The sequence below is a fragment of the Cnephaeus nilssonii genome (assembly GCF_951640355.1).
Source record: "Cnephaeus nilssonii genome assembly, chromosome: 14".
In the NCBI taxonomy this organism is placed as follows: Eukaryota; Metazoa; Chordata; class Mammalia; order Chiroptera; family Vespertilionidae; genus Cnephaeus; species Cnephaeus nilssonii.
Window position 1 is genome coordinate 3,268,426 of NC_137085.1, and position 22,559 is coordinate 3,290,984.

Sequence of the window (22,559 nt, forward strand, 5' to 3'; positions counted from 1 at the left end):
ACACTCACACACACCACACTCTCACACACACCACACTCACACACACCACACACTCACACACACACCACACACACCACACTCTCACACACACTCACACACACACACCACACACACACCACACTCACACACACACCACACACACACACTCACACACACTCACATACACCACACACTCACACCAGTCACACACACACTCACACACGCACACTCACTCACACACACGCACACTCACACGCACGCACGCAAACACACACACCACACTCACACACACATACACGCACACACTCACACACATACACACACACACCAGTCACACTCACACACACTCATGCACACTCACATGCACACACACTCACGCTCACACACACACACACACACACATACACACTCACACACGGGACACTTGGTCTTCACTTACCTGATGTTCCCCATCATGCACCCCGGCTCCAACAACCTATGATTCCATCACATTCCTGCCCTGTCCCTTATCGGCACTGATGCGTCTCTAATTGAACAGAATCGAAGTATGTAGGCCTGTGTGCACCGTCACTGAACACGCACACGCACATGCACACGCACACACAGAAACCCCTCCTGACGGGCCTGTGTGGCTCCCTGGGTGGTCTGATGACAAAGCAAAGCACCCACCAGGTAAGGGGTGTCTCCGTTAACGGCTGCTGGAAACTCCGCCCCCCAGCCCCCAAGTCCCTCTAGTCTCCCCAGGAGCCGTGCAGTTTTCAGTCAGGACGCTCCATCTCCCTGAGAGCAGAGCGGAGTCGCATCCCCCCATGGGCCGGGCCAGGCGCGAGCCAGGCTGGGCCCCCACCTTTCTGCGCCCCCTGTGGAGGCGCCGTGGGGCTGGAAGGTCAGCACGCGCGGATTCGTGACGTCTAACCCGGTCTCGGCATCACGCCTGACGTGTGGCCTGCAGCGGTGCTCAGTGAGTGCGTGTAGACATTCGTGTGCTCCCCATGACGGGAAGGTGACGGCGGCGGGAGGTGGGCGCTCTCTTCTCCATCCCCGATGCTCCCGGCATCGCGTCCTTTGGGGTCTGTCTCCACGGCCACTGAGCAGCAGCGCTGGGCGGTTTCAGCCTGAGTTTCGGTTGTGGGTCGGGGACGGGCAGTTAGAAGCTGGACGCGAGGGTCAGAGACACCTTCGTTTGAAGCCTGGCTCTGGTGTGCACGTGGCTTCGGGCGAGCTGCTCGCGTCCTCCGAGCCTCCCTCATGACGCTGGTTGTGATGGGACCTGCTTCTGAGCGTTACCGTGTTTGCAGTGAGACAGAGCACGGACCGTGCCCGCGCAGCCCGGGCTGGGCGCTCGCTCGGGCGGTCGACGGTGCTGCTGGGTCGATGTTCACGCACGGTCCGGGCTCGGTGCTTCTGGACGGAGGTGCAGGGAAGCGAGGACCAGGCCCTCCGAGGTCCCGCCGCGGGGTGGGGACAGAGCAGCTGGGGAAGCTCTGCTTGCTGGGCGTGGCTCTCGGCGTCCAAGGAGCGAGAGGGTACGGGGGGGGGGGGGGGGGGGGGAGAAGTGGCCACCAGGGGGTCCCGGGAGGAGGAGACACGGAGGACGGGCCTTGGAGGAGATGAGGGGCCAAAGGCCTGGGCTGAAAGGAACAGAGTGTGCAAAGAGCTCCAGACAAGAGGAAGGCGTGTGAGCACAGACCTCTGGTCAGAGACCGGCGTGGGTTTGGCCTTCGCCATCAGGGGGCGTCAGGAGCACTTTGGGGGGGAGGCAGAGGGAGGTGCCCAAGGTCCCCAGGGGAGGGTTGTGCTTGGTGATGCAATGATGTGAAAGGCAGTCCCCTCCCGGGGACCGTCTGACCAGCAGCCCCTGTCTGGTGTCCCCTCGTCCTCTGCCCCTGCCCCCCACCACTGCCTTTGGCCCGTGGCCCAGGCATAGGCGAGGCCGCTGGCCTCCAGCCTGGGTGTTGGTTCAGCACCACGGAGAGCGCCCAGGGCCGCCCCGCCACAACTTTGGGCTCAAAATGCCAGTGGTTCCTGTCTCCCCCCCCCCTCTCGGGAAGCGGGTCTCGGCTCTGCTGGGCGCACACTCAGACCCACTCCTGGCTTTTTTTTTTTCCCCCGCATCTCCTGCTCTCAAAGCCTAGTCTCCGCCTCCCATGAGGTTGGTGATACTTTGCCTCGTTCACTCCACGAAGATTTCCGAGTGTCCCCACGGGGCAGGCAGCGCACGGACCTACGGTCTGGGCTGATGGCAGTGGGTCCCAGACGGCCGCTCTGGCATCAGCTGGCATGCGTCCCCCAAGGTCTCCAGAGCCCCTGGGCACCTTCTGCAGAGAAGCACCGCCAAAGAAGTGGAGGCGGGGAGAGCCGTGGTGGGCAGTGCACGCTCCCCGCACCCCGAGCGGCCCGTTACGCGCACGCATTCACGCTGCTGGTTATCGCGGCTGCCGGTGCGCCCTGGCTCTGCACAGCCGCGGGCGGCGCCGAGGCTCGCGGTTACACGGAAGCGGCGTGCCCACCTCGAAGCACGAGACAACCAGCCCGAGAGGAGGCCCGCCCCCCACACCGCACTGACCAGCGGCAGAGCGGGCGGGCCCAGGCGCCTGGCTGCGACCCGCTCCCCGGAGCACGCCCTCCGCTGCTCCCGCAGGTGGCCTGCCATGTTCGCAGGTCAGCATGGCTGAGCATCACCCACAGCAAACGCTCGTCTTCATATTTTCTCCTTCGCAAGCATCCCTTCCCCAGGTCCCCCGCGGCGGGGTCCGGCCGCAGCGACCTCCCGCGGTGGGCAGCTGGGGAGAGTGTCCCTCTGCGGGAACTGTCTGCTCTGCGGGCCCCCCCCCCCGCCCGATCCAGCCGGGCGGTGACCCCAGCAGCGGCTAATGGGCACGGGCCATTCGAGAAGGCAGCTCCGTGAAGGGCCTTGGTCTGGAGGCTGCCTGGCCTGAGCACGCGGCCTCATGAGAACGCGTCTGGAGGGAATTAATCCTGAGGCTCGGAGAGTCGCCAGCGGCAGGGAGGAATGAGCGTGGGGGGCGGTTTTGGGGGCGTCCATCTCAGCAACCGACGCTGGAAAGAATTCTGGGAGTGTCAATGGCCCCAACTGGGTCGGAGGCCCGATGAGGACCCAGAACGCAGGAAAGACCAGGCCAGGTGAGAGAGGTGTGTTCGGGTAACCCGTCGGCCTCTGCAGCTGGGGACAAGGAGGGTCGCTGGCTGGCATCCATTCATTTGTTCGTTTATTCATTCATTCAGCCTCTGTCAGCCGATCCATATTCCTGGAGGTCCTCTGTTTGCCGGGACCTGGCAGGGACTGTAGCCATAGTGACTGGACAGGCCTGGCCCCGCCTTCTGGGACTGCATTGCAGAGCCGCCCGCGATCAGGCTCAGGGATTTTGACTGCCCCCCGAGTTTCCCCGTCTCCCCGCCGCATGTGTTGAGCATCATCATTTCTTGAGCCCTTCCTCTGACCGGGCAGCTCTGTGCTCTCGGCACTTCCTGACCATGCCTTTCGGAAGGTGACGCTGTTATTCTGACGTTCCAGACCGGGGGGGGGGGGCGGGGGGCGGGGGGCAAAGCTCAGAGAGGAGAAGGAATGCACCCAAGATCCCCCAGTTCCTCTCCGCCTTTCCAGGCGCCTGCCAGCCCAGCACCCACGCCACAGACGCTGCAGTGCGCCCGCCCCACTGGACGCCGGGGGCCGCAGAAATAGGCCGGCCCAGGCCTCGCCCCAGCCCGGAACGTGGAGCCAGAGAGACAGGCCTCAGACACTCGTTCTGTCAGTCCCTGGGATGAATGCCGTGCAGGCAGGCTGTGGGTTGAAGAGGGTCCCCCAAGTTCATGTCTACCCGCACCCCCAGAATGTGACCTTATTTGGAATAAGGTGAGGACCCCGAGATGAGACCGTCCCGGATTAGGGCGGGCCCTCGGTCCAGTGGCCATGCCCTCATCAGACACGAAGGGAAGGCGGGCGCAGAGGGGAGGGTGTGGCGATGGAGGCAGAGGCGGGGTTCTGCAGCCGAGGCCCCGGGAGGCCGGAGGCCAGAGACTGGGCGCGGAGACGTGGGGCAGGTTCCCGCAGAGTTCCGGGCCAGCCCTGCGGGGGGCTGGGTTTCGACGTTAGCCTTCGGCACTGGGACCCGTTTCTGCTGTTTCGGCCCCAGGGTGTCGGCCGGTTGCAGCAGCCCCGAGAAAGCTGGGTGGCACCCAGGCCCCGTCCCGCTCTAGAAGGTCCGGGACCGTCCTGGAGGAGAGGACGCCTGCGTTCGCGCAGCAGTTAGCAGCACCGAGCGTCCCAGCTTGGGAGTGGCAGGCGCATAGGCCCTGAGCAGGAAGAAGGGCCCGAGGGAGGGACCCGGGGTGTTGGTCCGAGGCCGCCAGGTGCATGGTGGGAGGTGGGCGGGGAGGCCGCCAGGTGCGAGGTGAGAGGTGGGCGGGGAGGCCGCCAGGTGCGTGGTGGGAGGTGGGCGGGGAGGCCGCCAGGTGTGAGGTCGGAGGTGGGCGGGGAGGCCGCCAGGTGTGAGGTCGGAGGTGGGCGGGGAGGCCGCCAGGTATGTGGTCAGAGGTGGGCGGGGAGGCCGCCAGGTGTGAGGTGAGAGGTGGGCAGAGGAGGCCCGAGGCGCTCCCAGCTGGAGCCCGGTCCGTGCCCGTCGCGTGCGCGAGGTGCTGGGTAGATGCCAGGCGCTGGGCTGTGTTGTGCGTGTGCGTGGGGAGGGCGGCGCCGTGACCGCGCCTGCAGTGTGCCTGCACCTCCCAGGACAGCGGGTGTCACCTGGGCCCAAGCCTGTGGCTGCGGCCTTGTCCCCTGTCAAGCTTGCTGCCTGGAGGCCCCTGGATCCCTGCATCCATCCCGGGTCCTTTGTCCGTTAGACACTCTTCCCCCCCCCTCCCCCGTCCTGCCACCTCCCTCCACATTCCCGCTCCCCACGCTCGCTCGGCGTGTTACAGGGACTCTCCTCCTTTGATCTTCCTCGGACTGAATTAAAGTGGCATCACCAGGGCCCTGTCAGATGTGCCCAAGGAATTCCGAGTCTCCGGTGACTTCATTAGCGCCAGGGCCTGGAGTCGTCCGAGCCACGGCTCGTTCCTGCCCCAGCCCCTCCCCCCGCGGAGGGGCCTCATTAGCGGGGAAGTATGAACCACTTAGTAGTTCCATTAACTCGGCTTCCAGCCCGTCTCTCTCTGCCTTTCTTCCCGCTCTGCCCTCCCCCTCCCCCACGAGTCTCTCCTCTCTGCTCATTAATCCCAGGGCTTCCGAGTGGCCCCTGTCCCCTCACTCCGCCCCCCCCCACGCCTTCCCTTCCTTCTCCCCCATCCATCTCAGAATCCGGGGACTCGGACACCTGGAGCCAGGACCTTCTGCAGGGAACCCAGCATGCCACTGGCTCCAGAGCCTCCCCAGCCCCCCAGCCCCCCCATAACACCACGTCGGCTTTACGCTTCCATCCGGCTGCCTCTGGGGTGGCTAAAGGCCAGAAGGCCGACACCCCCAAATGCTGGCGAGGATGCGGCACCGGGGACGTGTGCGTTCCCTCGGAGTGTGGCTGTTTCCTTTACAGCCTGCCCGGTGGCCCCACCCCCACACCTGGCACTCACCCAAGAGAAACGAGGGCACGTGTTCGCAGAAAGGGGGTGCCCAGGGCAGCCTTGTTTATAGCGGCCACGATGGGAACAACCCCAAATGCCCACCAACGGCGGGGGGTGACAAATTGTGGCTCCTCCTCATGACCAGTATGGGTCCTGGATGAAGGGGTGCACGCCGGCTCCCACAGAGCGGGGATGGCTGGGGCAGGCCCGGTGAGTGCGGGGGGCCGTGCACGTGCAACCCGAGAGCAGCGAGCGTGATCTGTGGTGTTAAAACCAGACCGCGGAGGCGGGCGGCCAGAGAGGGCGACGGAAGCTGTTCGGTCTTGTCCTGGGCGGGGCCTGTGGGCGCGTAAAGCTGCTGAGGTGGGTATGTAAGTCCTGGCACTGGATTGTCCCTTAATCATCCCTCAGTTATACAGAGAGTGTCCAAAAAACGTACACCCACACTTTGAATAATTATAAAGGCGGTGTTTATTCAAACACATTTCATTCTCAAAAGTAACCTATCCGCTAAGGTGTGTATACAATTTTCAGGGACACCTATATGTGTATGTATATGCATCTGTGTGTGCGTGTGTGCATGCATGTGCATGTGTGTGCATGTGTGAAGACCCCTCAGGCCTTACCCCTCCCGGGACTCCTTCCCCTTCCCATGTCCAGCCCACTTCCCAGCTGAGCCAGGGCCCCTTCTTCAGGCCTCCAGGCAGCATCTCTGCCTTTGCTGCCCTGGAGCCTCCTGTCCCGCCCGCCGCTCAGCACCGGCCCTCGGGCGCCCCCTTGTGGTCACAGGTGGTGGTGCATCTTTCTCACCGGCCCTGGGGCCCAGCATCGCTCCCCACGCCCCTGGGGGCTGAGCAGACACGCGAGGAAATGATTGCCGCCTTTGTCTGTATGGCTGTAGCTACAGTCTAGATACGTGTTTACCTCCTATTTAGGTTGGTCTCTTCAATCCATGCAGATCCACAAACTCCATTTCCAGTGCACGTGTCACTAACTCTGGGATCGTCCTGAGCTCCGGGAAGGGGGTAGGCGCCGGCCAACTCTCTGGCCCTCAGGGTCCCCGGGGGCCTACAGGTCAGCAGCCTCTGCCAGTCCTCCCTGCAGGCTCGCCCACGCCCACAGGCCCCTGCCGCCTCCTCCCCACCGCCTGCTCTGAGGCCGTGCGTGGAGCTCAGGGCCCTGAGGTCAGGCTCTGAACTGGACGGAGCTGGGTTTGATTTCTGGCTCCGCTGTGTGACCTTGAGCCTCAGTGCACTCATCTGTGAAATGGGGTAATAGCACCTGCCTCCTTAGGATGTCAGGGGGGACCAGGCAACGTCTTGCTTGTAATGCCCCGAGCTGGGTGCTTGCGGGGAGCTGCACAGCCAGGCAGCCCCGCACACCTCCAGGGTCCCGTGAGCTGAGTGGGTCTCCCAGCCCCTGAGTGAGGGGTTCCAGCCCCCCCCCCACCCCTGCACCTGGGCAGCCTCCGGTGGCCTCCTCAGGACAAGGAGCACTTCCAGCTCAGAGCAAGGAGCCAGCCCTGGGCAAACTGGAACCTGAGGCTCCTGGTGGAATCCCGTGCCAGGGAGGAGCTGCAAGGCGGGAGCCGCGGAGGGGCGATGTCCGCCAAGGGCACGAGGTTTCCGTTGTAAGATGGAGCGGCTCTGGGGCCCTAATGCAGCATGGTGCCTGAGCTAATAATACTGATCTACACGGGAAAGCGGCTACGTGTACATCTTAACCGTTCTCACCACAAAGGAGAAACGGTAATTACGTGACGGGTAGAGACGCTCGCTAAGCTACGGCGATGATCATTTTGCAGTTTATAAGTCTATCGAGTCAACACTTGGACACCTTGAATTTACACAATTTATATCTCCCACTTACATCCCAATAAAGCTGGGGAGAGATTCTAGTAGAAAAATTAGGAGGACATAATTCTTTCATCAAAGGCAATCATTTACATTTTTAAAAAGATTTACATTTCAGGGAAAAACGCAAGCAAGCAGATGAGAGAAAGCAGAAACCCGCTGACTGCAGGAGAGGGGGCGGCGGTGAGAGCTTGGAAAAGGGGACGGCACGGCGCAGTGCGGGTGAAAGTCGGTCCTGGGAACGCAGGGAGGACCGCCCTGGCCGTGGGGACAGCCCGAAGGCATCGTCACTGTGCCGGGGCCTCAGCCATGCCTGGCCCAGGCGCTCCTGGCACCCAGGAGGGACAGAGAGGCAGGATGGCGTGATCAGCCCACGGCGCCAGGACCCGGTTTGGTGGCCAGGCCCGCCCCTTCCTCGGCGCTGTGTGGCCTGGGGGGAGTCCTCGGAGGGTCTGTCTGTTTTGAGCCCAGCTCCCTCCCTGGGCCGGCACAGGCGGGAGCCTGATGCAGATGTGGCAGAGCACGAAGGACAGTCCGGCGGGCCTGCGCTCTGCGCTGACAGGGGGCGTGGGGAAACCGAGGCATGGAGGAGTTGCTGAGGGGGCTTGGGTAATAAGAGGGCGAGGAGATGCGACGCCGGATTCCAGCCCAGATGCTCCAGGCGAAGTCCCCGGGGCATTAGCCCTCTCTCCCTCGCGCTCTTCGAAGCCCCTCCCCACCAGGCCTACCTACCTGCTGAGAACCGCACAGGAAATGCATGCTCAGAGGGAAGGAGGCAACAGCGGCAAATACAAAGGAGAGAGAAACATCACCCCGAATCCCGCCCTGACGCCGCCTCGGAGAGACGCGCCTCCTCGGTGTCCTTCCCGGCAGCGGGGTGCGTGCGAGCCCCTGCGGGCGCGAGGTCACAGAAATGAGGGCAGCTCCCCCTGGCTTCGGCCGCTACCCGCGGGACAACGGTCGTGCACAGCCTTCATGTCCGTGTGCACAGCCTTCATGTCCGTGTGCACAGCCTTCATGTCCGTGCACCGCGTCGTGTCTACTGGCTGTGCAATCCCCCGCGGAGCACAGGTCCTCGGTGGAGCCATAGTCGCCAGGTGGGGCAGACATCACTGATCGGAGTGTGTTTTCAGATAGGAACGCTGGGCGCGGTGACTGGCGGGCAGGCGTGTTCCGCTGAGACACCCGGTGCAGGGGACTTGCCTCGTCCATCGCAGGGGCGCCAGGTTAGGGAGTCCTTCCCGAGGGGGCGCCCACATCTGTCTCCCAGAACTTGCCCACGTTGGTGTCTGCTCTGCATTGGGGTGACATGGGGTGTCCACCCCTAGCCGTGGCCTCCTCAACCCCAGCCCATGGCCCACCTGCCCTTGGCACCGGCTCCGTGTGAGAGAAGTCTCCGGGCGGGCGTGAGGTTGGTAAGTTCAGAGGTCAAGAGCCCTGGCTTCTGAGCCACACAGACCTGGGCTCACGGCCCGGCCCCCTGCTTCCTGGCCGGGCGGCCCTGGGCGGGCATGTGAGCTCCCTGCGCTTCTCTTTCCTCGGCTGTAAAATGGGTTTAATAACAGAGCCCACCTCACGGAGCCATCACCAGGCTTTCACGGCGACCAGTGAGCTCGGACCCGCTCCTGGCAAGGACTTAGGCTCAGTGGGCGGTGGGGCCTCACCCAGACATCGCCCCAGCCCTGCCCCCGCCCCTGGCTGTCAAGGTCTGTCATCTCATCGAGGGGGGACCCAGGCCGGCTGGGGAGGAGGGAGGGCCACAGACCGGAGAGCCACCAATACATTATTTAACAGCGAGAATGCAAATGAGGAGGAAGTAATGAAGGCGCTCCCTCCGCCCCGCCAGCCCCGCGTTCCCTGGCCGGCACGCTTGCTGACAAATTCTCTAGAAAATATCAAAACAGCCTCCGGCTGGAGCCGCCGCCGCCATCACCGCTATTTATTATTGATGGAAACCTTGGCAAGTTCTCTTTCTAAGGAAGGCGAGCCGGGGAGAGAGCGGCTAATCCGCGTTTAAAGGGACAGACTCCCATTCCCCTCCCAGGGCAGCGGCCACCTGCGCTCTGCATCCCGCCCACCTGTCCGCGTCCTGCCGGCAGCGAGAGGGAAGGGAGGGGGACCTGGAGAGCAACATGGGGAGGGGCTCCGCCTCGGTTTCCCTTCGGTGCATTTTCCGCGGCCAAGCCTGGGGGCGGAGGGGCAGGGGTCCCCATGTGAGGCCAGGGAGCTCCCACGCTGCCTCCGGCCACGGAGGAGCCGCACGCCGGGGCCGGGCCTGTCTGCGGTGACCCGACAGCTGCCCCCCTCGGACCCTAAGCTCCATCCTGCAGAACAGCTCAGAGGTGCAGATCGAAAATGCTTTGATGTTAGAAATACCTCAACCACCCGGCAATCGCCCGGCGAACACCTGCATTATCTGGTGCAGTGGTCGGCAAACTCATCAGTCACCAGAGCCAAATATCAACAGGACAACGACTGACATTTCTTTTGAGAGCCACATTTTTTAAGCTTAAACTTCTTCTAACGCCACCTCTTCAACATAGACTCGCCCAGGCCGTGGTATTTTGTGGAAGAGCCACACTCCAGGGGCCAAAGAGCCGCATGTGGCTCGAAAGCCGCAGTTTGCCGACCACGGCTCTGGTGGATGGAGGAGAATCCATCGCGGGAAGAGGCGGAGACACCTGGGGCCGCGGGGTGTGGGGCGGCGTCTTTGCTCCCGGAGCGTCACAGCGGGCAGAGACGGGGAATTTGGAGGTTATCACCCAGGGGTCACGGGGTCCTGCCTACGGGAGCAGCCGGGTCATGGAAATAAAGACACGGAGGACCATGGGGAGTGGGGTGACGGCGGCGAGCTGGGGACCACGGGCCTCGTCTCGACAGGCAGCTGTCCCTGCGCTCTGGGCCCGATGATGGGATGGTTGGGTCCGCTGTTGTCAGATCTCCCATTTTCCAAAGGAAGGTGGAAACAGAGTTTTAAGATGAGATTCCCCAGTTTTCAAACATTGGCAACTCGTTCTTACCCAAAAACAGTGTGCCGGCCGCGCCCAGCTGGCTGCGGGCCGCGCCCAGCCTGGGAGCCACAGCCGTGCTCCAAAAGGATCTCGTGCCCTCAGCGCCCTCCTGGACCGGCATCCCCACGAGTGGGTGCCCACAGGAGCGTTGGCACGAGCCTGCGGGCTGCCGCGGGAGCCGGGCACCGCGGACGGCCTCAGTGATGCTCGCACTGGGCTGGCACCGACCCCGTGGCTGCAGCCCAAGCGGCGGGCGCCCCGCAGCCCAGTGCCAGCCTGCCTCCCCGTGGGGAGCCGCGGACACGCTGTCCTTGCACAGGCGGGAGGGCTGGGCCCGGCTGGAGACTCCTGGGCTGGCACCTCCGCTCGGTTCCTGAAGGGCCCTGGGCCTGGCTTTTTGTTCTCACCCCGCCCCTCATCCCGTCCCCCCCCCCCCCCACACACACACACACACAATTCTTGCGAACCAGTGACCTCGGCAAGTGCATGAACCTCCCATAGCTTCCGTTTCTCATCTGCACCGGGGCCCCCCTCGCCCCGTCGCTGTGGGGCTGAGGGAGGAGGATCCGGTCGGTGTTTAGGGTGCAGTAGGAGCTCAGTAAGTAAAGGTGCGTATTAGCTTGTGTAGCTGGCCGTCTGCTGGCTCCCTCCGTGCCTGGGGACGTCCCTCCCTGGGGAGCTGGGAAGAGGCCCTGTCAGCTCACATGCTGTGCCCGGTACCAGCTGAGCCCTCCTGCTGCCCCTTCCAGCTCTGACCCCGCCCCGGAGGCCACGGCCGCCTGCTCCCTGGCCCAGCACACAGGAGCCCCCCTTTTAAAAAAATATATTTTTTTATTGATTTCAGAGGGGAAGGGACAGGGAGGAAGAGAGAGAAGCATCAATAATGAGAGAATCACTGATCGGCTGCCTCCTGCACGCCCCACACTGGGGATCAAGCCCACAGCCTGGGCCTGTGCCCTGACCAGGAATCGAACTATGACCTCCTGGTTCACAGGTTGACGCTCAACCACTGAGCTGCACCAGCCGGGCTCAGGGAGCCCCTGTAAGGACCAGTGGGTGGAAGTAGGCAGAGCCTCATGTGGGGCGGGGCGCCGTGGCCCTCAGGGATGGCAGAGACCTCCATGCCACCCACCATGACGGGAGGGGGTGGCGGGAAGACAGCCCCATGGCCCCAGAGCAAAGGTCATCCTGCCCCCCCAGGTCACAGGTCATCCCTGTCTCACTGTCAGGCCCAACTTTCAGATGAGCCAGCAAAGCTGCCTGGATTTAGGAGCTTATGGAGGTTTCATGAAAGAACCTCGTGTTCCTTCGGAAAAATCTCTCTGCCCCATCGATCCCCTGGAAAGGCGTTTGCTCCAGCGGGGGCGGGGGGGGGGGGCGTGAGAGTGAGGGGGGGCGTGAGAGTGATGGGGGATGGAGAGCACAAGGAGGGGGTGAGGGCGAGGAGAGGGGAGGGTAAGGAGGGGAGAGGAAAGGGAGGGGGATGGTGAGCGCGAGGAGGGGGTAAGGGCGAGGAGGGGGAAAGTTGAGGAGGGGGGAGGAGAGCGAGGGGGATGGAGAGCATGAGGAGGGGGCTGAGGGCGGGGAGGGGGTGAGGGCGAAGAGGGGGAGGGTAAGGAGGGGGAAGGGTAAGGAGGGTGGAGGTGAGGAGGGGGGAGGAGAGCGAGGGGGATGGAGAGTGCGAGGAGTGGGTGAGGGCGAGGGGGGAGGGTAAGGAGGGGGAAGGAGAGCGAGGGGGATGGAGAGCGCGAGGAGGGGCTGCTCGAAGGGCAGGGCCAGGCTGGGCAGGAGGCCTCCGGGGTCTGCAGTCCCTGCCTGCCCCGCCTCTGGGGGTCTGCCTCCTGAGCCAGGGCTGCGTCCAAAGAGGGTGAGGCCTCCCGCCGCCAGGCCCGCTGGCCGCCTGCCTCGGGCTGCGCCTGTCCTCTCTGCGGGGAGAAGCGGGGGGGGGGGGGGGGGGGGGCGCAGGGACGCAGCGAACAGTCCAGGCCCCGGGCGGCTGGCTTCCACGGCCCTGCCACCCTGGGCTCAGCACGGGTTCAGCCGGTCTGGGCTCAGGCAAGTGGGTGCAGCACCTGTCGGCCCAGGCCTCCGTCTGCGCCGCCCCCCCCCCCCCCCCAGCCCCAGAAAGCCGCACGGAGAAGGCCCAGCCCTGGGGCGGGAGGGAGCCTCGCCTGTGCAGAGAGGGCCCGGGGGCACAGGGGGCACGGAGCGCGGGTGCCGGTGCGAACGCCTCTGGGGCTGCACTCCCTGTGGTCCAGTCGGGCCTTCACTCTGACAGTCCTCCCAGAGGCAGCCTGGGGTCCCCGCACCCCCCCACCCCCGCCCCCAGAGGGGCTCCTGGCCAGGAGAAGGGCTCATTTGTGCCCCGCCCGCCGCCCGCCGGAGCGCTCTCCAGGAAACAGGAAATGCCAGCCTTTGGCCAGAGCCAACGGGCCAGCCCGGGTGCCCCTCCTGACGGCCCGCCATCACGAGGGGGTCCCAGCCTCCTTCCCACTGAGCCCCACCCACCTCGGAATCCTGCCCCTCGGAAAAAATCCCGGGCAGCCAGCCCCAAGCCGCCTCCCAGCCCATAGACGCCCAGCAAGCCGGTGCGTTGTTCCAAGCGCTCCCCCAGAGAGTGGGTGCAGCCGGGGACTTGGGGCGGCCGGAGCCGGGGCGTGGCCTCGAGGCAAAGATGTGGGTCTCACTCCAGACCCCTCCTCTCGTGTTCCTGCTGCTTTTCTCAGCGGCTCCCAAAGCCAGGGCCGCGTTGCTCCCAAGCGGCCATTCGTTTTGGGGTGTCAAGAATCTTAGTGTTTTCCCCCCGATGTATTTTATTGATTTCAGAGAGGAAGGGAGAGGGAGATAGAAACATCAGTCAATGATCAGAGAGAATCATGGATCGGCTGCCTCCTGCATGCCCTCTCCTGGGGACCGAGCCCGCAACCTGGGCATGTGCCCTGACCGGGAATCGAACCGTGACCTCCTAGTTCATAGGTCGACGCTCAAACACTGAGCCACGCCAGCTGGGCAGAGCTTAGTTTTCTTTTCTTTCTTTCTTTTTTTTTTTTTAATGTATTGATTTTTTTTTTTTTACAGAGAGGAAGGGAGAGGGATAGAGAGTTAGAAACATCGATGAGAGAGAAACATCGATCAGCTGCCTCCTGCACACCTCCTACTGGGGATGAGCCTGCAACCCAGGTACATGGCCTTGACAAGACTCGAACCTGGGACCCTTCAGTCCGCAAGCCGATGCTCTACCCACTGAGCCACACGGGCCAGGCAAGGCTTCGTTTTCTTACTCTTCCCCTCCCCCCAGTGCTCCTGACACCACGGGGCCCGAGTCAGGCGACAAGGAGCATTTCTGGATGGGTCGGTAGCTGGTGTGGCCCGTCACCCCATTCCGCGGCTGGGAGAGCAGACGTGGCCGTGAAGAGCACTGAGACCTTGAGGGGATGGAAACACCCGAGAAAGTTCCCGCAGAAACAGGGAGCCCGCCCTTCGGAGCCGGGCAGCAATGGCGCTGGGGGGAGCTCCCAGACAGGCGAGGTGTGCGCCCTGCCACCCCTCAGCCCAGCGGAGCCCTCAGGTATGCGGGCCTAAAGTCTCCTTCTTTCTCAGACACCTTGAGAACTGCTTAAAATGCGGGATTTATTCAAATGCAGTGGGTTTATCTTTGCTTTCAGAAGAGGAGCTTGGAAGCGTGGGCAGGAAACGGTGATGAAAAAGCGGGCACGCGTCCATAACGCCTTTTCCTTGTTGCCCTGGGAAGCGCTTGTTAATTAATAACCAGCCCCCTTCTCCGGGCCGGCCCGCCCCTGGAATGCCGCCGGTCTGGCTGCTGGCATCTTTGAGAAACAGCGCAGATCTGGGCTAGAGAAGGGCCAGGTCCGTAGTGTGGAAGGTGGTCGTGTGGGCAGCCCGAGGGAAGACCAGGACGCTAATCCAGACTGAGGCCACCGAGGGAGGCTACGGAGCGAGGGAGGCCACCAGACAAAGCCAGACACGGGAGAACAGAGACGCCAGAGCTGGTCGTAGGGCCCGGGTGCCTGGAACTCCAGAAGGAAAATCGTAAGATTGAAACGCCAAAGGAAAAAGGAAGTCTGTGGGAGGGTGAAGGTCGTTTGAACTTAGTAGCTAAAGATATGAACAGGTCAACGAAGGTTTTCATAAAATACTAGAGGCCCAGTGCACGGCATTCGTGCACTGGGGGAGGCAGGGAGGGGCGGTCCCTTAGCCCGGCCTGCGCGCTTTCATAGTCCGGGAGCCCTGAGGGGGGCGGGTATGTCCGACTGGCAGCTCAGGCCTGCTCCCCACTGGGGAGCATTTCCCCCTGGTGGTCAGTGTGTGTCATAGCGACCAGTCATTCCCCTGTTTGGTCGATTTGCATATTTCCCTTTTATTAGACAGGATTTAGGAGCAGGCGGGACCTCGGGAATTCCCTAGTCTAGTGTTTGAAACATCTTCTGGGTTAGTTTTAGTATCGGAGCTCTTTTTTCAACAAATAAAATGCACTAAGCCTGTAAGGGCTGCTCTGGTAGGAGCGGGGAGGGCTCCCCCCCCCCCACGGCCTCCCGCCCCACTGCCCCTCAGAGGCCTCTGGGCACCTCCAGGGCCGTCGATAACAAAGCACTGACTTCCTCCTACCTGCTCCCACGACAGGGAGAGAGGCGCAGTGTGCGGGGTGACGGGAGCCCCAGCGACGCAGCAACATCCCTGCCCTCCCACAGGGGTGCCCCCGACCCTGGGCCGTGACGGCCACACACGCGCAGGAGCCCGCCAGCCTCGCCAATGGCCGCCGAGTGCTGCCCTGCGTCCTGACCGGGGCCTGTGGCCCGCCTGCATGGGTGGGGCAGGGCGCCCAGCCTGGCCCCTGCCACGTGGGTGCCTGGCTTGTCCCTCCGTGGCCCTGACTGTCCCTGCGTGGGGGGCTGTGGTGTGAGGGGGCGGGCGGGGCACTGGAGCAAGAGCAGGACACCCAGCCCCGGGGGAGGGGTGTCGCTGCTGGACGCTCCACCTGCCCTCCCCTCTGAGCTCCGCCCAGGGCGGTGGTGAGATTCTGGAGAGGAGGCTCCGGAGGCCCCAGCCTGCGTCCAGCAGCGGGTAATCGCTCAGTAGACCATGTTGTTAATTTATTTCTAGAATTAAGCCCCACGATAGACCCACTAAGCGAGGGAGGGGTTCTATTGCCATTTTGCAGGAATGGAACCCGGGGCACAGAGGATTGAACGATTTCCCCCAAACCCCAAGGTCCGTGAGCGATGGAGGCAAGGGGTCCTTGGATTTCCTCCCCAGGGCCCAGCCCTCCACGCCAGGGTGGGAGGAGGGGAGAAAAGAGAAAAGTGGGGCTTCGGACAGGGGAAGCCAGGCCAGCGGGGTCCCTCTCCACTTCCCTGGGGGCGGCACTGGCCGGAGGCGCTGTCCTTCTGCCGGACTGCGCTGCCCTCTGGTGGCGCTCAGCGCCGGGTGGCGGAAGGGGCCTCGGTCTGCGGGCACCTTGTCGTCTCCGCCCACCGCATTCTACAGCTGGGCGCTTCTCACGCAGCGGGTGCTGTGGGGAAGGGACCCGTGATGAACCCCGCCCCGACAGACGTCAGCCCACGCACCTTACCGGCCCGGGGAGAGGGCATGCCTGGGAATGGGGCTGGGTTAAGGCGCAGCCTGGAGTCCTTGCTGGGCCCCTCAGCTCAGGTGTGCAGGGGTGTGAGCAGGGGTGTGTGTGCAGGTGTGTGCGCAGGTGTGTGAGCAGGTGTGTGAGGAGCATGCAGAGGCAGCGTTAATACAGGAGAAGGAAAACAGAAAGATGGAATTCCACGCAGACCGTGTCCCTTGTCACCCGCAGATCCGAAGCAGCAGTTAAATGGAGTTGAAGGACTTACTGAAACGCCTCCCAGGTGGATGTTTTGCAACTGCCTCCGTCATCATTGCACACCCTAAAAGCCAAGAGACAGGCGGGAATAGACATCCGCACAGCTCCTTGGGGTAAACGTTTGGCTGTAGGTACCAAAGCCAAATAGACCTGCACCCTATGCCCCAGGGATTCCATTCCTGGGCGTGCCCTTGAAAATCGGAAACACACACACACACACACACACACACACACACACACACGTATGTCCACCAGAGGGCAGGCACGAGCACGTTTGTGACCGCCCAAACCTGGAAGCAGCCGGAATGTGCACCCCAGCAGGACGGGCGAATGCACTGTGGCATCGTACACGCTGCACACGGTGGAGTATTAGGCAGCAGTGAAAAAGGACGCCTGGAGCAGCATCATGGATCTCACAGACGTACGCGGAGAAAAAGATGGACATCGCGTTGAAAAAAAGTCTCAGACAATGTTGGGCGATGGAAAGATGCAAACTTCCCATTTATCTGAAGTTCAAAGCCAGGCTCCGTGACCCTGTGGCGGTGGGGGTCAGAATGATGATTACCTCCCGGGGTTCTGATTAGGAGGGGATGAGGCGGCACTGAGATGGGGGTGCACCGACAGTGTTCCCGATTGTGTGTGGGTGGTGCACACAGGTAAAGATTCCTTGCCCTAGCCCAGTGATGGGCAACCTTTTGAGCTTGGTGTGTCAAACTTCGCCAAAAACTGAGCATAACTCGGGTAGTGTGTCACTTTGAGGAAAAAACTAACTCCAAGACTCTAGTCGCAAATGTTTCATCCTCAGGAGCAGCGAATGTTTCATCCTTGGCATGCGGCCGCCTCAGCGGCCGCAGTCAGAAATGGCTACGTGTGTCAGTGCTGACACGCGTGTCATAGGTTCGCCATCACTGCCCTAGCCTGTTTGGCTCAGTGGATAGAGCGTCAGCCTGTGGAAAGAAGGGTCCCGGGTTTGATTCCCATCCTGGGCACATGCCCGGGTTTTGGGCGGTCCCCAGCAGGGGGCATGCAGGAGGCAGCCAACCAATGATCCTCTCTCATCACTGATGTTTCGATCTCTCTCTCTCGCCCTCTCTGAAATCAATAGAAATTTAAAAATATATTTTTAAAGAAGATTCTTCAAGCTGCACGCTTGAGATCATCCTGCTTTATGTCTGTTACGCCTTAAAAATAGAAAAATAAAATGAAAGCCAAGAGACGGGGGCGGGGGGGGGCAGGCGTGTTGCTTGTTGTGGCAGCGCAGGGCAGGGGCGCGGACAGGAGGCCTTGGGTTGCTGTGGGGCCTCCTGAGATCGGGGGGGGGCGGGGGGGCGCAGGCGCAGAGGCGGTGCCAGGAGTGCTGCTCCTGTTGGGGGTCTCCCAGCCCCAGACGACCCCCCCGTACCCCCCTCCCCACGGCTTCCTTTCTTGAAATGTCCTTAGTTCAAAGCTGCAGTACAGGATTGTGGCTTTTTGCCCCCTCCTTTGTGCTTATTCGTACGTTTCCCTTTTTTCCCTTCAGTGGAAGGGTTATCGCTTTAATAATATGAAAAGGGCAATAACGCCTGTTCTAATTCAAGGGAAAAGCTGTGCGTGTTTCTGGTTCTTGGATTTTGCAGGAAGGCACACTCGGAGGCGGGGCCAGACTCTAGGAGCCCTAAAGTCATATGTGGGCGGGGCGGGGGGGGAGCCTTTTGGCCCAAACTGCCTCTGCATGCTTCATCTGTCTAGGAGAGTGCTTTTCTTTCCTCCTCCTCCTCCTCCTCCTCCTCCTCCTCCTCCTCCTCCTCCTCCTCCTCCTTCTCCTCCTCCTCCTTCTCCTCCCCCTTCTTCTTTTGTTAATCCTCACCCGAGGATATTTTTTTTTTCATTGATTTTTAGAGTGGAAGGGAGAGGGAGAGACAGAGAGAGAAACATCGTTGTGAGAGACACATCAATTGGTTGCCTTCCACACGTGCCCCAAACAGTGCCGGAGATTGAGCCTGCAACCCAGGTGCATGCCCTTGACTGGAATCGACCCCAGGACCCTTCCGTCCAAGGGCCTATGCTCTAACCACTGAGCACACCAGCCACGGCTGAGACATTGATTTTCAAGCTTTTTCATCTCATGGCACATAAACTACTAAAATTCTGCGGCCCACCAAAAAACATATTTTTTGCCAATCTGACAAAAAAAAGTATTATTTTGATTGATTTACAAATAATAATAATAGTAATTACACGTTTTGCTCCACAGTGACTTTAAAAAATAAAACAGGTGCCTATGCTTGTGTACAAGGATTTCTGGTGTCAGGAGCTAAGCAGACAGATGCAACCTTATCATGTGACGAATGTTGCTTCTCCGTGCGCGAGGGGCTCAGGCAGCACCGCCCTCCTGGCCTCGCCCCTGCGCCCCAGGCAGGAGGAGCTGCTCAATCTGGCTGGTGAGAGTGGGAGGAGAAAGCGCGCCCGTGACCGAGTGCCTTTCCCTCTTCCTCCGGAGCAGGCGGCCTCCGGAACACCTGTTGCAGGTGAAACGCCGCTGTGAGGCGGGCATCAGTACTGCCCCCAGGAGCCGAGCACACTGAGGCTTAAGTGACCTGTACAAGGCTGCTTAGCACAGAGTAGGACCAGAACTCGGGCCTGGCTCTTTCTTTATTCAAGGATCTTAAACACTGCATCCTATTACCTCTGCAAATGCATGCCATGACCAAATAGAATTCTTCCAGATCATTCTCCACTGCCCAGGTTATATTTCAGGGTCCTTATCCTATATGCTGAGTGTCCAGATTATTATGATCTCTGAACGCATAATAATCTGGCCACTCAGTGTGTGTGTATGTGTGTGTATATATATATATTAGAGACCCGGTGCATGAATTCGTGCATGGGTGGGGTCCGGCCAGCCTGGCCAGGGGGAGGGGACATGGGCGGTTGGCCGGCCTGCCTGCTGGTTGAACTCCTAGTCAGGGGGACAATTTGCATATTAGCCTTTTATTATATAGGATATACACTGAGTGGCCAGATTATTATGTGTTCAGAGATCATAATAATCTGGCCACTCAGTGTAAAATAAGGCCTCATATGCAAATTGGACTGAACAGCAGAATGACCAGTCACTATGACGCACACTGACCACCAGGGGGCAGACGCTCAACGCAGGAGCTGTCCCCAGGCTGCAGGCCCCAGGCCAGCCAAGGCAAGTGCCAGTGCAGGGCCCCCCCCCCCCCCACCGCACCCCATCACCCACCAGTCGACCCACAGATTGGCCCTGATCGCCGGCCATGCCTAGGGACCCTACCCGTGCACGAATTCATGCACCGGGCCTCTAGTCTGAAATAATAGGTATAAGAACCTGCCCTACAGAAGTACCCGCATGAATGCACCCGCTATACCAACATTGAAATTTATTGCAATTTTGTTTATAATGTTAAAAATTGGCAACAATGTGAGTGCCCATCAGGAAGGGAATGCTTAAATACATTTTGATACATCTATACCATAATGCTATACAACTGTTAGAAAGTGTCAGATTTGTATGTCCTGGCATGAAAGATGTCCTGTCTATTTATACATAATGAAAAAATATATTTAATGAGAAAATGCCAGCTGTAGGATGCATTGGACAGGATGGGCTGGCAGCTGGGCAAGCCGCAGTCCCACCGTCGGATGCAGGTCCAGGGGGAGGGGCGGGGCCTGCTCAGGCAGCTGTTCAGGGACCCAGCCTCCTTCTCTCCCCAGCACACGTCCCAGCAGAAATAGAAGGGCAAGAGCAGGGGAGCAGGCGCGGGGAGTGCTGAGGGCTGGGCGCGGAAGTGGCCCGCAGCCCGCTGTCCCCGTGGCCGCACCTCGCCGCACGGGGAGGCCGGGGGACGTGCCCAGCAAATGGCTCGGTGAGCATTCAGCCAGCGCCTGTCATGTAAACTGGAACGTACCGTTGAAACCCACTTGTATCCAATACCCGCCAATGAGCGAGCGCATGGATGTATTTTAACAGGAAAAAGTCTGGAAGGGTAGACATTCAGCGGTTGCCCCTCAGGAGTGAAGAGGAGGCCGTCACGTTCACTGCACCGCTCTCTGCGTGGCCGTTTTAACGATGGCACATAGTTTCTGTGATTAATTCGGAAAGGTTTGTAGGATGATAGCATGCTGCTTTTTCTAGAAGGCTTGAAGCAAGGAGCTCAGAATTCTGAATGCCCACTAGGGGGCAGAGGAGGCGCGTGGCGTGAGTGCCTGCGGTTGCCTAACCACCCTGTACATTTCTTGCACAATTTCCCCCTCCGACGGGCCATCTGCAGTGTTTACCCCACTGTGTGAGGAAGTGACAGCACCCAGGCCCCTGGCACGGGCAGTTCAGCCACCGCACAGTAACCAGGTCCTCAAAGCTGTGCCACCTTGTGCGCCCCCGAGGAGGCGTCTGCTCCTGCCAGCCTTTGAGTACTCAGCACGAAGCCTGTGTAAACAGGCAGAACATCTTCCACGCAAATCCCCACTGGTGGGAGCGGGGCGGGGGTCCCACCACGCCCGCCTGCTGCCTGCTCTGCGGGATCCGCCTGGGAGATGCGCGTTTCCATCGCCGGAGACAACCCAGACGTCTGCCCCCGCCCCCTCGAGGGCGCCAGAGCACACTTCCCCAGTTTCCTGAGCACGCACACCGGGTCAGGAAGAAGCCATGGGGGGGGGGGGAGGGCCTGGAGTGGGGGGGGACTGCCGGGCCCTTGTGCTCACAAGAAGGAATAACGAGCAACCTCTCAGCAAAAACAAAACCGCAGTGCCATTCAGAGTCACTGAAACACTCGTTTCCTCTACTCGGACTTTCCTGTTGCTCCAAACGGAAACCAATTCCGCACCCCGACCTCCAGCGGGCACCCCTGCGGGACCGCCCACCCTAGCCGCTTCATAGAAGAGTTGAAGGGACCCAAGGTCCACTCCCAGGCTCCCCGGAGCTCCTGGAGACTAGGCCGCATGCATCTTTGTTTTGGGGTTTTTTAAATGAATTTATTTTATCTTCATGTTGTTGTTTTTTAATTGATTTCAGAGAGAGGAAGGGAGAGGGAGAGATAGAAACATCAATGATGAGAGTCGTCGATGGACTGCCTCCTGCATGCTCCCTACTGGGGGTCGAGCCTGCAACCTGGGCATGTGTCCTGACTGGGGATTGAACCCTGACCTCCTGGTTCGTGAGTCGAAGCTCAACCACGGAGCCACACTGGCTGGCCAAGTCACAGCTCTACCCCCTGGCCTGCAGTCATTGGCTCGAGGGCAGGCATGTGACTCAAAGGAGGCGAACGAGAGCCTGCTGCTCCCAACTCTGCCACCGTGGGGAGCGAGAGCCCCTGAGAACAGAGCCCACCAGAAAGCACTGCGGCCGATTCCGAGCTGAAAGGGGGCCGCGCTGGTCCTGGCCGTACCGCAGGTCTGCTGGTGGGATGGCCACCACACCCCGCTTTGGCCCTCATCCCGCTGAGCCGGTTTCTGACGGTGAAAACAAGCGTCCTGACCAGCACAGGGAGCTGGCCCCACTGGGGAGAGAGTCCCCGAAGAAGTGACGCTCACATCGAGAAGCCAAAGATAACTGGGAAGCAGCCCGGTGGAGGGGAAGGGAGAGAACATTCTAGACCAGGGGTGCTCAAACTTTTTAAACAGGGGGCCAGGCCAGTTCACTGTCCCTCAGACCGTTGGAGGGCCGGACTATAGTTTTTTTTAAAAAAAACCTATGAACAAATTCCTATGCACACTGCTAAGTCGGCTGCTAAGCAGGACAGGCAGCGGCAGCAAAAACACCCGGCGGGCCGGATGAATGTCCTCGGCGGGCCGCATGTGGCCCGCGGGCCGTAGTTTGAGGACCCCTGTTCTAGACAGAAACACTGTTGACGAATAAGCTTCATTAAACAAGTGTCCTGGACCCTTATGCATAGCAATGGCCTGTGGCAAAGTACTTTATTGTCTGAAAAATCCCTGTCACTTGCTATGTCATGGTTTATTAAAAATAGTTGGTTACATTCTAACGGACCCCTGGCGGGGCCTATTCATCAGTTTGATTATCTGCTTTGCACCTAGGATTTTGGGCCTAAACTACTGGCCCTTCTTAGCTCGGAAACTGGAGGAATTGGGGGCCGCTGTGGGAGCGTTGGGAGTGGGCCTGGGGCCAGTTTGGCCAGGCAACGAAGCTGCCAAGGAAGCTGGGCAGTGCCACTCTGGCTCAGCGCCGCCATTCGTCAGATCGAGGAGCAAAGTGGATTTGTCAATCTTTGGCTTTGCCTTCGACCCCGAGAGGGCTGGGCCTGACGCCTGGAGGGGCCGCGGTCTCTGCCA